The 5,367-nt window shown below is 58.4% G+C and overlaps 3 non-coding genes across 3 annotated transcripts in view; all 3 read right to left on the bottom strand.

Moving 5' to 3' along the window:
- LOC139968398 (large subunit ribosomal RNA) overlaps nucleotides 1-1,983 on the bottom strand; it is a 4,028-nt gene extending 2,045 nt beyond the window's left edge. The window contains exon 1 of the ribosomal RNA XR_011793397.1: nucleotides 1-1,983. This exon is cut by the window's left edge and continues 2,045 nt beyond it. This is a non-coding gene — a ribosomal RNA (large subunit ribosomal RNA).
- Nucleotides 1,984-2,417: 434 nt separating this feature from the next.
- Nucleotides 2,418-2,577, bottom strand: LOC139968476 (5.8S ribosomal RNA). The gene has a single exon (XR_011793472.1). It is a non-coding gene; the product is annotated as a 5.8S ribosomal RNA (ribosomal RNA).
- A 605-nt stretch (nucleotides 2,578-3,182) lies between these two features.
- Nucleotides 3,183-5,060, bottom strand: LOC139968324 (small subunit ribosomal RNA). Its single transcript, XR_011793330.1, has one exon. It is a non-coding gene; the product is annotated as a small subunit ribosomal RNA (ribosomal RNA).
- Nucleotides 5,061-5,367: the final 307 nt, after the last annotated feature.

Raw genomic sequence — 5,367 nt, 5'->3', positions numbered from 1 at the left:
GAGGACTACGTCTGTACGTCCGGGAATATTGACCCGGTTCCCTTTCGCCCAGGGTGCGATCACCCCGCCGTTCCCGGGAGGGAGGTCGGCGTGGCTCTCGCGGCCGCTCGGAGCGGAACTTCCCTAGGGCTTAGGATCGACTGACCCATGTGCAACTGCTGTTCACATGGAACCCTTCTCCGCAACTCGGCCCTCCAGGCTCTCGTTAGAGTATTTGCTACTGCCACCAAGATCTGCGCCCACGGCGGCTCCACGCGGGCTCTCGCCCGGACCGCTTCTTAGCTCACCGTGGCGTCCTTCCTACTCGTCGAGGCCGACTCTATTCGGTTCTCCTTGCCCCGACGGCCCGGCACAGCCATCACGCTCAGCGCCATTCATTTTCAGGGCTAGTTGATTCGGCAGGTGAGTTGTTACACACTCCTTAGCGGATGCCGACTTCCATGGCCACCGTCCTGCTGTCTGTATCAACCAACACCTTTTGTGGGCTCTGATGTGCGACCGAGTCGGACGGCTTAGCCAGGCGTTTGGTTCATCCCACAGCGCCAGTCCTGCTTACCAAGAGTGGCCCACTGAGCACTCGTTCATTCTCACTCGTCCGGCTCCAAGCCAGCGAGTCGGACCTCTTACCAATTGAAAGTTTGAGAATAGGTTGAGGTCGTTTCGGCCCCAAGGCCTCTAATCATTCGCTTTACCAGATAAAATTGTTCACGAATATCTCCCGAGCACCAGCTATCCTGAGGGAAACTTCGGAAGGAACCAGCTACTAGATGGTTCGATAAGTCTTTCGCCCCTATACTCAGGTCGGACGATCGATTTGCACGTCAGAACCGCTGCGGACATCCACCAGAGTTTCCTCTGGCTTCCTCCTGCCCGAGCATAGTTCACCATCTTTCGGGTTTTAGCATGCTTGCTCTTCCTCCGCTCCACCGGACGAGCCGGACGGAACGGGGTGGCGGTGCGCCCGACCCAGAGGGCCGGGATCCCGCCTCGTGACGGCCCTGTGCCGACCTTCACTTTCGTTATGCCAGGATAGGTTTCGGTAGACCCCCTCGACTTGCAAGCCTGCTTAGACTCCTTGGTCCGTGTTTCAAGACGGGTCGAATGAGGAGGCCTCGCTCACGCCCGACAGACCCTCCGCTTCGGCCGAAGCCGCGGCGAGACCGGACCCTCCGGATCCCGCCGGCCACGCGACAGCAAGCTGTGCACGCGACCGACGGAGACGCCGGTGGCCCGGACCCCGCTGCCTGAACCCCCGGGGGGGCAGGCCGTCACGCAGAGTCCTCGACAGAGAGCGCAGTGAGCAACCGTGACGGGCGGCGTAAGACGGCGAGGGCCGAAGCCCCCGCACGCCGCAGCCTCGCCCGCCCCTCTGCTCCGCTCTTCGGTCGGTCGCCGGGAAGGGCGCCGAACGGTAGAAGTGCGACGCGGACCGGACGGCGAAGCGCCGCGGGTCGGTCCCGAGGGATCCGAACCCGCACACGCTGCCGCGCCGACCGCGCCTGAATCAACCGGACGCCCCATGTAGCATGCGGCACTCATCCGTTTACTTCTTGGCAGTTTCACGCAATGTTGAACCCTCTCTTCAAAGTTCTTTTCAACGTTCCCTCACGGTACTTGTTGACTATCGGTCTCGTGCATAGTATTGAGCCTTGGATGGAGTTCACCACCCCTCTTTGGGCTGCATTCTAAAACAACCCGACTCTTGGAAAGCTTTCCCTCCGGCCTTCGAGTCCGCCCTACGGGCCTTACACCCGCTGCGGGTAAGCTGCAGCCCCGATCACAGTGGACTGCGGCCGGACTCTGTCGACCGGAGTTCAGTTTCCTTACGCCACAGGTCCCTCGCACCGCAAACGGGCGCGGGGATTCGGCGATGGGCTCTTCCTGCTTCGCTCGCCGCTACTGAAGGAATCCTTGTTAGTTTCTTTTCTCTCCGCTTAGTGATATGCTTAAATCCAGCGGGTAATCTCATCCGATCTGAGGTCTGGAATCGTGAAAGACACGTGGAACGTGATCGGAGTCATAGCGGCGACCCGGGGTCTCTCCTTCCCCGGCGCTCCCCGAAGAATCGGGTCGCCGGCGGGAAAGGGTGGCCTACCATGCGCCTGCGAGAACGCAGACGGGAGGACGAGAGACCCCGCGATTGGGTCGACCGGCTCTGCCCGGCAGAGGCTCCTCGACCGTTCCGGGGGGTCGGACGCTGGACCGCACCACGGGCGCATACGTCTACACCCCGATGGCACGTCGCACGACCGACGAACCCCCGGTTACCGATCGAGCCTGCTCGCCGAGTTTCACCGGCGCCGACATCACAGAACTCCATCTGACACTGACCCGACGCAGCCGGCCGTCGAAGGGACGGCTGCGGCCGGGCGCTCCTCCGGCGCGCGAACACGCCGACTCTGTGAGTGATTGTCTTCAGACGCTCAGACGGACGTGGCTCGAGGAGCAGAGCATCCCCGAGCCGCCATTTGCGTTCGAATAAGTCGATGATCAGTGAGTTCTGCAATTCACATGAATTCTCGCATCTAACTGCGTTCTTCATCGACGCACGAGCCGAGTGATCCACCACCAAGAATTGTCATTTGCCACTGGAAGACTCCCGCGTTCGCAAACTCTCCTCAGAGCCGAGGGAAGAAGTGGAACGGAAGGAGAAAGGACACGGGGACTCTGTGCCTTCTTTGCTTGTGACTGGAAAGAAATATCCTCCGTCGAGCCGAGGGGGGAAGCGGGCTCCCTCCTTCCCCCCACCGCCGCGAGGGCGGGTCGCGCGAGTCAGACTCGCCGACTGGGGGGAAATCGGGCGACACCGGTGCCCCTTCTCTGCCCTGCGGAGAATGCCTCGAGGAGCGCCGCGCCGCGGACGGCGACGGCGTCTCCACCCTTGCGGGACTTCTCCCTCGAAGCTACCGGGAGTGCGAGACTCCGTGAGACAGACGACGAGAGAAGAACCGGGTACTCCCCGGGCTGGTCTGTGTGTGACACGCCCGTCTCCTTTTTGTCGGAGAGAGCGAAGGCGAAGCGCGGGGTCTGACCTCGACCGTGGAACGGGGAAGGAGGCGGTGAAAACCCCGCTCGAGTCCCCCCGGCTTTTCCAATTTGCTCTCTCCGCGTGTCTCTCTGTGACGGCTTTTCCGACATTCCCCCTTTGTTCCCTCTCCGATCACGGAGGGGAAGGGTTCTGTTAATGATCCTTCCGCAGGTTCACCTACGGAAACCTTGTTACGACTTTTACTTCCTCTAAATGATCAAGTTTGACCGTCTTCTCGTCGCGCCTCGACAACCGGCCGAAGCCGGGGGTGCCAGACGGTCGATCCGATGGCCTCACTAAGTCATTCGATCGGTAGTAGCGACGGGCGGTGTGTACAAAGGGCAGGGACGTAATCAATGCGAGCTGATGACTCGCGTTTACTTGGAATTCCTCGTTCAAGGGACACAATTACAAGTCCCTGTCCCCAGCACGGAGAAGTCTCAGCGGATTACCCGGACCTTTCGGCCGAGGGCAAATGTACCCGCTGCTTGCGCCAGTGTAGCGCGCGTGCGGCCCCGGACATCTAAGGGCATCACAGACCTGTTATTGCTCCATCTCGTATGGCTGAAAGCCATTTGTCCCTCTAAGAAGTTCGCGGCTCACCACGACGGGTGGCCGGACTATTTAGCAAGCAAGAGTCTCGTTCGTTATCGGAATTAACCAGACAAATCACTCCACCAACTAAGAACGGCCATGCACCACCATCCACAAAATCAAGAAAGAGCTCTCAATCTGTCAATCCTCACTGTGTCCGGGCCGGGTAGGTTTCCCCGTGTTGAGTCAAATTAAGCCGCAGGCTCCACTCCTGGTGGTGCCCTTCCGTCAATTCCTTTAAGTTTCAGCTTTGCAACCATACTTCCCCCGGAACCCAAAGACTTTGGTTTTCCGGAGAGTTGCCCGCCGCGTCATGGGAGGAACGCCGGCGAATTACGAGTCGGTATCGTTTATGGTCGGAACTAGGGCGGTATCTGATCGCCTTCGATCCTCCGACTTTCGTTCTTGATCAATGAAGACATTCTTGGCAAATGCTTTCGCTGTCGGGCGTCTTGCGACGATCCAAGAATTTCACCTCTCACGCCGCAATACGAATGCCCCCGGCAGTCCCTCTTGATCATTACCTCAGGATCTCAAGACCAACGAAATAGAACCGAGGTCCTCTTCCACTATTCCATGCTGAGCTGTTCGGGCACTTTGGCCTGCTTTGAACACTTCAATTTTCTCAAAGTAAACGTTCCAGTCTCGCACGGCACTCAGTTAAGAGCACCGCACGACCAACCGAATCACTGGCCGGGAAAAATCTCCCACGACTCCCGTTTGACGGGGAGAAGGGGAACGGGCAGTGCACGCCTCACGGCGGACCGCCCGCCCCGGCCAGAAATCCGACTACGAGCTTTTTAACTGCAGCAAATTTAATATACGCTGCTGGAGCTGGAATTACCGCGGCTGCTGGCACCAGACTTGCCCTCCAGTAGATCCTCGTTAAAGGATTTAAAGTGTACTCATTCCGATCACAGGGCCTCCGAAGAGGCCTGTATCGTTATTTTTTGTCACTACCTCCCCGTGTCAGGAGTGGGTAATTTGCGTGCCTGCTGCCTTCCTTGGATGTGGTAGCCGTTTCTCAGGCTCCCTCTCCGGAATCGAACCCTGATTCTCCGTTACCCGTCACAACCATGATAAGCGCATAACTTACCATCGAAAGTTGATAGAGCAGACTTTTGAAGGGAGCGTCGCCGGTGCAAGACCGTGCGATCGGCATGATTATCTAGAGTTCACCAGCGGAGACCGGACCCCGAAAGGACCGGGCTGGCCTTGTTCCTAATAAGAGCACGCTTCCCCCGAAGGGTCGGCGCTTTGTTGCATGTATTAGCTCTAGAATTACCACAGTTATCCATGGTATAAGACTTTCTCCAATAAACCATAACTGATCTAATGAGCCATCTGCAGTTTCTCTTGTATGTTCAGGATTGTACTTAGACGTGCATGGCTTAATCTTTGAGACAAGCATATGACTACTGGCAGGATCAACCAGGTAACGGTCGACAGAACCGGGCTGGGCCCGTTCGCCGTCCGGGAGTCGCTCTCGCACTCCCCTCTCTCTCTCTCTGAATTCTCAATTGTCGATGCCGTGCTATTACGGTACAGTGATCGAAGAACCGCCCGAAGGGATTCTCGAGGTGTGTATCTCTACCCGAGTCGACTGGGTCGTCTCGAGAGGAGTCGCAGTGGTCCCGCCTCGGAGACGGGACCGGTTCGAAGCGACGCGGGAGGGCGACGGCTCGTCCACTGGAACAGGGGAGAGCAATCGCACGCCTCGAGCGTGCATTCGTTGCTTGGATGAA

This window comes from Apostichopus japonicus, chromosome 5 (assembly GCF_037975245.1).
Source record: "Apostichopus japonicus isolate 1M-3 chromosome 5, ASM3797524v1, whole genome shotgun sequence".
In the NCBI taxonomy this organism is placed as follows: domain Eukaryota; kingdom Metazoa; phylum Echinodermata; class Holothuroidea; order Aspidochirotida; family Stichopodidae; genus Apostichopus; species Apostichopus japonicus.
The sequence above is the reverse complement of the archived record's forward strand: the minus strand, read 5'-3'. Positions and strand labels throughout refer to the sequence as shown.